Raw genomic sequence first — 12,323 nt, forward strand, 5'->3', positions numbered from 1 at the left:
AAACGATAGCAAAGATCAATAAAACTAAAAGCTGGTTCTTTGAGAAGATAAACAAAATTGATAAACCATTAGCCAGACTCATCAAGAAAAAAAGGGAGAAAACTCAAATCAATAGAATTAGAAATGAAAAAGGATAAGTAACAACTGACACTGCAGAAATACAAAACATCATGAGAGATTACTACAAGCAACACTATGCCAATAAAATGGACAACCTGGAAGAAATGGACAAATTCTTAGAAATGCACAACCTGCCAAGACTGAATCAGGAAGAAATAGAAAATATGAATAGACCAATCGCAAGCACTGAAATTGAAACTGTGATTAAAAATCTTCCAACAAACAAAGCCCAGGACCAGATGGCTTCACAGGTGAATTCTATCAAGCATTTAGAGAAGAGCTAACACCTATCCTTCTGAAACTCTTCCAAAATATAGCAGAGGGAGGAACACTCCCAAACTCATTCTACAAGGCCACCATCACCTTGATACCAAAACCAGACAAGGATGTCACAAAGAAAGAAAACTACAGGCCAATATCACTGATGAACATAGATGCAAAAATCCTCAACAAAATACTAGCAAACAGAATCCAACAGCACATTAAAAGGATCATACACCATGATCAAGTGGGGTTTATTCCAGGAATGCAAGGATTCTTCAATATACGCAAATCAATCAACGTGATACACCATATTAACAAACTGAAGGAGAAAAACCATATGATCATCTCAATAGATGCAGAGAAAGCTTTTGACAAAATTCAACACCCATTTATGATAAAAACCCTGCAGAAAGTAGGCATAGAGGGAACTTTCCTCAACATCATAAAGGCCATATATGACAAACCCACAGCCAGCATCATCCTCAATGGTGAAAAACTGAAACCATTTCCACTAAGATCAGGAACAAGACAAGGTTGCCCACTCTCACCACTCTTATTCAACCTAGTTTTGGAAGTTTTAGCCACAGCAATCAGAGAAGAAAAGGAAATAAAAGGAATCCAAATTGGAAAAGAAGAAGTAAAGCTGTCACTGTTTGCAGATGACATGATACTATACATAGAGAATCCTAAAGATGCTACCAGAAAACTACTAGAGCTAATCAATGAATTTGGTAAAGTTGCAGCATACAAAATTAATGCACAGAAATCTCTGGCATTCCTATATATTAATGATGAAAAATCTGAAAGTGAAATCAAGGAAACACTCCCATTTACCATTGCAACAAAAAGAATAAAATACCTAGGAATAAACCTACCTAAGGAGACAAAAGACCTGTATGCAGAAAATTATAAGACACTGATGAAAGAAATTAAAGATGATACAAATAGATGGAGAGATGTACCATGTTCTTGGATTGGAAGAATCAACATTGTGAAAATGACTCTACTACCCAAAGCAATCTACAGATTCAATGCAATCCCTATCAAACTACCACTGGCATTTTTCACAGAACTAGAGCAAAAAATTTCACAATTTGTATGGAAACACAAAAGACCCCGAATAGCCAAAGCAATCTTGAGAACGAAAAATGGAGCTGGAGGAATCAGGCTCCCTGACTTCAGACTATACTACAAAGCTACAGTAATCAAGACAGTATGGTACTGGCACAAAAACAGAAAGATAGATCAATGGAACAGGATAGAAAGCCCAGAGATAAACCCACAGACATATGGTCACCTTATCTTTGATAAAGGAGGCAGGAATGTACAGTGGAGAAAGGACAGTCTCTTCAATAAGTGGTGCTGGGAAAACTGGACAGGGACATGTAAAAGTATGAGATTAGATCACTCCCTAACACCATACACAAAAATAAGCTCAAAATGGATTAAAGACCTAAATGTAAGGCCAGACACTATCAAACTCTTAGAGGAAAACATAGGCAGAACACTCTATGACATAAATCACAGCAAGATCCTTTTGGACCCACCTCCTAGAGAAATGGAAATAAAGACAAAAATAAACACATGGGACCTAATGAAACTTAAAAGCTTTTGCACAGCAAAGGAAACCATAAACAAGACCAAAAGACAACCCTCAGAATGGGAGAAAATATTTGCCAATGAAGCAACTGACAAAGGATTAATCTCCAAAATTTATAAGCAGCTCATGCATGCAGCTCAATAACAAAAAAACAAACAACCCAATCCAAAAATGGGCAGAAGACCTAAATAGACATTTCTTCACAGAAGATATACAGACTGCCAACAAACACATGAAAGGATGCTCAACATCTTTACTCATTAGAGAAATGCAAATCAAAACTACAATGAGATATCATCTCACACCAGTCAGAATGGCCATCATCAAAAAATCTAGAAACAATAAATGCTGGAGGGTGTGGAAAAAAGGGAACACTCTTGCACTGCTGGTGGGAATGTGAATTGGTACAGCCACTATGGAGAACGGTATGGAGGTTCCTTAAAAAACTACAAATAGAACTACCATATGACCCAGCAATCCCACTACTAGGCATATACCCTGAGAAAACCATAATTCAAAAAGAGACATGTACCAAAATGTTCATAGCAGCCCTATTTACAATAGCCCGGAGATGGAAACAACCTAAGTGTCCATCATCGGATGAATGGGTAAAGAAGATGTGGCACATATATACAATGGAATATTACTCAGCCATAAAAAGAAACGAAATTGAGCTATTTGTAATGAGGCGGATGGACCTAGAGCCTGTCATACAGAGTAAAGTAAGTCAGAAAGAGAAAGACAAATACTGTATGCTGACACATATATATGGAATTTAAGAAAAATAAATGTCATGAAGAACATAGGGGTAAGACAGGAATAAAGACACAGACCTACTAGAGAATGGACTTGAGGATATGGGGAGGGGGAAGGGTAAGCTGTGACAAAGTGAAAGAGCGGCATGGACATATATACAGTACCAAACGTAAGGTAGATAGCTAGTGGGAAGCAGCCGCATAGCACAGGGAGATTAGATCGGTGCTTTGTGACCGCCTGGAGGGGTGGGATAGGGAGGGTGGGAGGGATACGCAAAAGGGAGGGGATATGGGAACATATGTATATGTATAACTGATTAAATTTGTTATAAAGCAAAAAAATAAAAATAAAAAATAAAAAAATATAAAAATAAAAAAAATATTAAAAAAAGAAGGCAAAGATAATTCTCAGCAGCTGCTTTAAAGGCATTATGCAGATGTGTGACTGACACCAGCCTGTCAGCTTCAAGTCAAAGCATGCCTTTTCTTCAATTGTTTAGCCTATATTTTGTAGCCAGGATAGTCAGTTAGACCATTCACTGGTCATTGAACAAGTTATTTTGATCAAGAACCTCCCTTTGTGTTTCTAAACTCTAGACCCTTCATAACCTAAATATTTCTGCTTTCTCCTCCTATAGCTGAGCTTAATTTTACAGTTACAGAAATATAGGCATGGGTTTATGGTTTTGTTAGTTTCCTAGGGCTGCTGTAACAAAGTCCCAGAGACCAAGTGGGTTAAACAACAGAAATTTATTTTCTCACAGTTCTGGAGGCCTCACAATTCCTCACAATTCTCACTTCTTTTGAGGTCTTTCCCCTTGGCCTGTAGATGGCTGTCTTTTCCCTGTGTCTTCACGTGGTCTTCCCTCTGTGCTTGTGCTTATCTGAGTTCTAATCTGCTCTTCCTAGAAGGACACCAGTCATGTTGGATCAGAGCCCAACCTAATGATCTCATTCTAAGTTAATTACCTGTTTCAAGACCTTATCTCCAAATACAGTCAAATGCTGGAATACTGGGGGTTAGGACTTCAACATTTGAATTTTCAGGGGATGCAATTCAGCCCTTAAGACTGGTACATCTCAATGTACCGAAGCCAATTTTTTTTTTTCAGTTACCTACATCATTAGCACCCTCTCCCCTGTCCAGGGGAGTCTTTGGGGGACAGTTGGAGCATCTGTGCATGTGGACAATTCCCATTTAGTCACACTGATTCCTGTTCTACAAGAGTTGAAACATCAGGCCATAGATGTCCCCATCTGTAGTCTGCAGTGTAACTTTTCGGAAGGGAGAAGTAAAAAATAATTCATATAGGCTCAGTACCTGTGAAGCCTAGGAAAAATGCAAGGCTGTGTCTTTTACATACTGTGTTTCATTTGAAACTGTCAATAGCCTATGAGACAGGTTTTATTATCCCAGTTTTAGAGATCCAAAAAAATGAACCTCAGAGAATTTAATAAGCTTGTCAAAAAGTCACATAATTAGTAATGGCAGAACTAGTAGGTTTAAATTCAAGCCAGAAGGAGAGAGAGGGAAAGGGAGGGAGAGAGAGAGAGAAAAAAAAGGAAGGAAGGAAGGAGGGAGGGAGGGAGGGAGAAAGAAAGAAAGGAAGAAAGGAAGGAAGGAAGGAAGAAAAAGAAAGAAAGAGAAAGAAAGAAAGAAAGAAAGAAGGAAGGAAAGAAAGAAGGAAAGGAAAGAAAGAAAGGAAGGAAGGAAAGAAAGAAGGAAAGGAAAGAAATCTGGGGATGGAGGTCAAAAGGGTAAGAAGAAGAAGAAACAAATGAATTACGTTGAAAACCACTAGGACAATGTTTCATCTCAGCAGAAAAGTTTAAATGCACATTTCCCCCCCAAATGAGCCATTTTATAGCACAATAAAAGACAGTGATACAATCTAATGCTACCCGTTTGTTTAATCCTTACAGCCTCCCCAGACACTGATCATGTGGGCCCCAGAACACTTTACAGGCCCAATCACTGGCCTTACTTTCACCTAACACTTCAGGGAAGCCAACTGTGGTGACACAGGCTCCTTATTCTCCTGGGTTTGTATACTCCCAGGCCTGTACGTCTTAGTGTCAACACTTTGGACCAATTAATTCTAACTGAAGATAAAGAAATTTGTGTAAGAATAAACTGGGAGGGAGACACCAGCAGGGGTAGAGTAGCAAACATCAAGGATTTTTGTGGTGTACAAAGAAACCAAGTGAAGAAGAGGAAAAACTCATATAAGGCCATTACTTTGTTAGCTTTTGACAGACAAGATGGGCAGGAGGTGGCTTATCATATTTTCTGGTGGGCATGAGGGTCATGGAAAAGGTAATTCTTAGGAATTTTGATAAGCTTCTGGGTCCACAGACTTGGGTTCCACTGGGTATGGAAACATTTGTGGTTGAGAAATACTGACTACCGTGGTACCCAGGTTTCCTTCTACCTTCAGAATGACTAGCTCTCTACATCCAGTGAAGCCAGTTTCCCCAAGAACTTCTGGATTATACCTGCTTGGCACACATGGTCATGTGCATGGGAGGTGGGTACCAAAAGATGAAAAACAGGTTAGTAGACGGTTGAAGAAGTTTCTAGGAGCAAAAGCTAGTTGAAGATCCTTTCCTAATGTTAAGAGGGGCTCATATTAAAGGTCAGCTTTACAAGGCTCCAGAGGGCTTATAAATAAAACAGATGAACCAAAGATTAGATCATAATGGGACACAGATATGGGTCCCAGAGGCAGTCTGTAAAGACAGGCGCCCATTTCAGAGAATAGCATCCCTTGTCCCCTGGGGAAAACAAAACAAAACAAAAAATACAAAACAGAAAGGAAAGAACTCCATCTTTCTTCAGGACCAACCAAGTTACTCTGGCTCTGTTTATTATTTGTTTTTCAAGTGAAGATGGGGAAAGAGACGACAGCATTATGAAGCTATAAGCTCTGGAAACTCAAGCTGGGACATGTTTTCGCTTGCCCTAAATTTAATGCAATTTTTATATACGGACATAAAAAGTATACATTTTTGGAATTTCCTCAAGATAACTACATGGTAATCCCCACTGTTGAATTCCAGCCGAACTATTATAATGCTGTTGTGAACTCTATTTCCTACCACACCAAAGAGGGAGACAGAGAGGAACTGAGAAGTTGGAGTATTCAGATATTACATGTAATAACAGGGTCAAAATATCTACGTAAAATTTAATGCAAAAGGGCTGTGGGCACCCAACCATTCAAGTCAGGAGATAACGCAGATGGAAAGTAGTGCTGAATTTCCAGAAAGTAGTATATTTTCTCTAATTTTACTGAAAGGTATACAATAGCACTCCTTTTTGCCAATCCATGTGTGAGTTTTAAACATGTTTTTAGCCATGTTTTGTAAGCCATTTCCCATTTGAAGAAAATAACCACCATCATAATAAAAGTAAAAATAGCTCTTCTTGCATTTGTTCTATGCAGTAGGCATTGTGCTAGGTAGTATTATTATCTGGAAATTCTCATAACAATCCTGAATGTTTTACTGTTTCTATCTCACTGATGAGAGTTCATAGAGGTTAAGATCTTAACCCATGCCGTACACTGAATTCATGACTATTTGACTCCAGAAGCCATGATCTTTCCAAAATACACATCCAGGTCCAGCTTTTACATACACAACACTGTTATAGGCACTCCCTTTCATTGACTTGATAAATCCTGTGAAGACAAAATCATGGTTTCTTTTTTGCAACCCTGGAGTAAAACTCAGAATACTTTCATCAGCTTTAATGGCCTCTCCTTGGTTAATATGAAATGATTTACCTCATCACCTAGATTATTCTTCATGTGAGTCACACAGTGGTGAGAACACAGAGACAACATCTGTACACATGAAGAAAAAATAAGCCCAAATCAATTTACTTTGGGAAATTGGTGATTTTTTAAAAATTATTTGAGAAAAGTCTAGAAAGTCTACAGTAGTGATTGGTAAGATGATCTCTAATGCTGCATTGTCTAGTTTTAAATCTCATTTTGTCATTTCCTGGCTAAGTGACCTTGAACATGTTCCTTAATTTCTCTGCACTACATTTTTTTTTTTTTTCCACTTCTCTCTCTCTTCGGTGGTATCTGCCTGGGCAAGGTGGTTGCAGGGATTATATGATACAATGCTTAAAACAGTCCATGGTACATAGTAGGTACTCAATATTTACAGTTATTATTACTACTGTTAATATCATTAGCGTTATTACTTCTCTTGACTTCAACTCTCCATTTCATTAGGTGCCTGGAACATGAAATGGGACCAGTTAACTAGAGGCCAGCTGTGCAGTATATGGATCTGGGATGCAGTCAACTCTAGCCTTGATTTGACATCTGGTCTCTGTCTGACAGAGTTTTGTCACCAGTAGTTTCCTAGATTCCTAAAACACCATATGTTAAAAATTAAAAGCAGAATAAGTCACATTTACAGATAACTGACTTTTGATAAGAGTAACAAGATGACTCAATGGGGAAAGGAGAGTCTTTTCAACAAGTGGTGTTGGGTCGACTACATATCCACATGTAAAAGAATAAAGTTGGACTCATACCTCACACCATATACAAAAATTTATTCCAAATGGGTCATAGATGTAAGCCTAAGAGCTAAAACTATAAAACCCTTAGAAGGAAGTTTATGAGTAAATTTTAGGAACTAGGGTTAGTCAAAGCCTTGCTAGACATGATAGCAACAAGACAAGCTATGAAAGAAACAAATAGATAAATTTGACTTAATAAGAATTGAAATATTTTGCATTTCAAAGAATACCATCAAAACAGTGAAAAGACAACCCACAAAGGGGAAAAAATATTTGCAAATAATAGCTGTATCTGGAATATACAAAGAACTTTAAACTCAATAATAAAAAAACCAAATAACACAATTAAAAACGGATAAAGGATCTGAATAGATACTTTTCCAAAGCAGATATACAAGTGGACAATAAACTCATGAAAACATTCTCAGCATCTCTAGCCATTAGGGAAATGCAAACAAAACCACACTGAGACACCACTTCACATCCACTAGGATGGCTGTAATCAAAAAGACATAGTAACAAATGTTGGAGAGAAAGTGGAGAAATTGGAACACTTATATGGTGTTGATGAGACTGTAAAATAGTGCATCTCCTTTGGAAAACAGTCTGGCAGTTCCTCAGAGGTTAAACATAGAGTCACCACTTGCCCCAACATTTCTAAGTTATACCCAAGAAAAATTAGAAAACATATGTACACAACAAAATGTGCACACAAATTTTTATAGCCGCTTTATGCGTAATAGTAAAAAAGAAAGAGAGGAAACAACCCAAATGACAATCAACTGATGAGTGAATAAGTAAATGTTATATAGCAATGCAATGCATATTATTTAGCCAGAAAAAGAAGAAAAAAACGAAGTATTGATACATGCAACAACATGAAATAACCTTGAAAACATTATGCTAAGTGAAAAAAGCAAGTCATGAAAGACCACATAGTGTATAATTTTATATTTGTATGAAACATTTAGAATAGGCAAATCCATAGAGACAGAATTATTGGGTTAGTGTTTGCCTAGGACTGTGGGGCTTGGGGGTCAGTGACTGCTAATAGTTATGTAGTTTTTATAAGGGCAAAGAAGATGTTCTAAAATTAATTGTGGTAATGGTTACACAACTGTATGAATATACTAAAAGCCACTGAATTGTACAAAAAAAAAAGAGAGATTGTGGCTTTAAAAGAATTAACAGAACAAATGACACAGACCAAATCACCTCATCATGAGGGAGAGTCCTAAGACATTAGTATTGGTAAAGATGAAGAATGATCTCAAGATTAATAACCTGAGAAATAGGTGCAGTTCAGCACATGTTTCAAATTAGAAATCAACATAGTCCTAAATCTTTATAGAGAAATAAATCCTGCCAGAATCCCTCTCTTCTGGATGGTATTATGTGGTGAAATCTACAGATAAAATAAATGTCTTGTCACACAACATTAACATCCAGGATTATACACCAACAGTCTACCCATATCAAAAAATAAGAAAACTACATGCATGGCAATTGAGTTATTGTCATCACAAAACCCTGGAATAATTCTCTTCCTTGGCCTAAGTTCCAGACCTAATAAGAGAGCAAAGTTCTGTCAATTCTTCATCAGTATGTTTCTTTCTTTTTTTAATTAATTTTTATCGGAGTATAGTGGCTTTACAATGTTGTGTTAGTTTCTGCTGTACAGCAAAATGGATCAGCTATACATATACATATATCCCCTCTTTTGTGGATTTCCTTCCCATTTAGGTCACCACAGTGCATTAAGTAGAGTTCCCTGTGCTATATACAGCAGCTGTCCCTGACCTTTTTGGCACCAGGGACCGGTTTCGTGGAAGACAATTTTTCCATGGACTGGGGGTCGGTGGGTGATGGTTCAGGCGGTAGTTCGAGCAATGAGGAGTGATGGGGAGCGGCAGATGAAGCTTCGCTCACTTGCCCGCCACTCACCTCCTGCTCTGTGTCCCGGTTCCTAACAGGCTGCAGACCGATACTGGTCCGTGACCCAGGGGTTGGGGACCCCTGCTATACAGTATGTTCTCATTAGTTGTCTATTTTATATATAGTATCAATAATGTGTATGTGTCAATCCCTTACAATTGTCTTTTCTTACCACCACTAGCATCTCATTACCTCATACCTATTTTGTTTCTGTAGCTACCCAAATATTCTGTTTTATCTAGTTTACTTGTTTTCAATCTATTCAATATGCTGCTGTCAGATAATCATCATACATGGTTGTTATCATTTAATTCAACTATCCAGAAATATTCAGACAATTACCTGTTATTCCCTCTAGAAAAAAAAAGTCCAAGTTTCTTATTTTGGCCCTCAAGGACATCCTTCTTTATGTGCCAAACTTCTTATCTAAACTTACCTTCTGATTCTTCTCAAGTACTCTTTTCCAGCTGGACTTTCCCTAAATGGAAGATCTGTTGGTATCTACCTTTCCACCGTGTCTTATTCTCAGTATATCCAAGTTCTATCAACCTTTAAAAATGCAGCATCTTCTTACTTTGTCACTTAATGCTAAGATCAAATTCTACCTTCGATGAAGTATGACCTTTTTTAAGACACATTCCCTGACCCAAGCTACCATGTTTTCTGACTCATCCTTAACACTCATCATGTTGCAATTCATCAAGTATTTGTCATATCCTGCCTTGTCTACCCAAGTGAATTTTAAGCATTTCAATAGTGTCATGACTTCAACTTTTGGGGAAAGCTTCTATAGACATAGTGAGTGCTCAATAAAAATAGCTCATGAATATATAAAGAGAGATATCATCAACAGAACTGAATCACAGGGTTGTAGAAGAATAAAAACTGTTGAGAGGAGGCTTTATATATCATCTAGCATAATCATTTTGTTGTGTAATTGAGGAGTTCAAGTCCAGAAATGGGAAGAGATAGGCACAAGACCTAACATATGTTCAATGGGAGAGCCAAGACTAGACTCTGGTTTTCTTATTCCTACTCTACTTTTCCCCACTAGAATAGAATGCTTAAATCTCAGATTCTTTTCATATAGAATCATCTTAGAAGTGACTGTTTCTTCAGTTTGTTCACAGGTGGGTATGCAGTGAAGAAAGAGGGGAGAGCCATCCCGCTCTTATATTGAGGTTTAGAAAAAAGACTCAAGAGAAGTGAACACGGTACTTGTCCTATTGCAGTAGTAATTGCTCCAAAAGGAAGCTTGCCTTACAGCAAATAGATTTTGTGTCATGTAGAATAGCTCCAAAGCTAGACAATTTCCATTAAACAGTTTAGATGAATTCAGAGGGTGTCTATATACTGGGCACACTTTCCTGGGCACACCCCTGCTCTGGCTCTCCTTGCACTCGAATTGCTGTGTAAATTACAAATGGCCAGGAAAACCAAGGAGCAAGTGGCCAATCACTCACTTGGGTATTCTCTCCAACCTCACCTGTTCTCAGAGAAAAGTGGACATATTGCAGACAAAGGCACTCTCAGGTCCATCCCACATCTTCAGGCTCAGAGACTAGGTGCTTTCCTGGGGAGAAAGGCTCACTGCTTTCCAGGATATCTTGGAAGTAGGAGAGGAAAGAGCCGATATGTATTGTCGCGTTGCAAATGAAGGGATGTGAAGATGTGTGACTTAGGAAGGGAGTTACATGACCTACTGTCTCTTCGTTATTGATCCTACCCATCACCATGGCATTTTTGTTCTGAATCTGTTGTCAACTCACTGTGTGACCTTTAGCATCTATCTTAAGCTATCTGAGTCTTGACTTTATTATTTTAGAAACAAAGATGTTGGAAAATATTAATACTGGTGTTCTGATTCTAAAGTTGTATGGTTTTAACATCTATCTTGTACATAGAGTTTATGAGTTTATAAGGCTTTTTTTTTTTTTTTTGCTGTACGCGGGCCTCTCACTGCTGTGGCCTCTCCCGTTGCGGAGCACAGGCTCCGGACACACAGGGTCTGCGGCCATGGCTCGCGGGCCCAGCCGCTCCGCGGCATGTGGGATCTTCCGGGATCGGGGCACGAACCCGTGTCCCCTGCATCGGCAGGCGGACTCTCAACCACTGCGCCACCAGGGAAGCCCTATAAGGCTTTTTACAACATCTCAGGCCATCCTTACTACCTGTAGCAGGTACCACATGTATCATTAGCCCCATTTCAGAGGTGAGATTATAGATAAGGGAAGACCACAACCTAATAAGTAGCAGAACTGAAACCCAAATCTTCTAGACAAGGAATCAGCAAATTACAGCCTACAGGCCAAATCTGCCTCTCTGTCTGTTTTTGTAAGTAAAGTTTCATTGGAATAAACCCACACTCATTCTTTTATATCTATGTATATGTCTCTTCCTGCTTTTGCACACACTACAACAGCAGAGTGGAGTTCTTATAACAGAGTTGTATGTCCCGCTTGGTCTTTACAGAAAAGGCATGTTAATCCCTATTCTAGAGCATTGGTTTGTACTTTTCCACCATAATATCTAGCTCCTAACTCTGCAAGCCCACTCCAAGCTTTTCTTGGCATCCTTATAACTAGATCTTTACACCCCTTTTGTGCTCATAGATCTCCCAAGTCCTAATTGGGTTGGGAAAATCACTTGTGGAATGAAATGCAGAAATTAAATTCATCTGATTCAGAAATCAGCATGTACATTATACATTTCCATTTTAAATGCAGTGGTGGAAAAATCAAAAAAGGGAAAAAAGGGCTTCCCTGGTGGCGCAGTGGTTGAGAGTCCGCCTGCCGATGCAGGGGACATGGGTTCGTGCCCCGGTCCGGGAAGATCCCACATGCCGCGGAGCGGCTGGGCCCGTGAGCCATGGCTGCTGAGCCTGCGCGTCCGGAGCCTGTGCTCCGCAGCGGGAGAGGCCACAGCAGGGAGAGGCCCGCGTACCGCAAAAAAAAAAAAAAAAAAAAAAAAAGGGAAAAAAGAAATCTTTAATCACTTACACACCTGCTTGAGAAAAGAGAAATGCTACAGTACAAATATGCTGATTTCCTTATTATTATTAGGTTGTTTAGTACTAGTGACAATGAAACACATAAAGCCACAATCA

Source organism: Mesoplodon densirostris, chromosome 4, assembly GCF_025265405.1.
Source record: "Mesoplodon densirostris isolate mMesDen1 chromosome 4, mMesDen1 primary haplotype, whole genome shotgun sequence".
Lineage (NCBI taxonomy): Eukaryota > Metazoa > Chordata > Mammalia > Artiodactyla > Ziphiidae > Mesoplodon > Mesoplodon densirostris.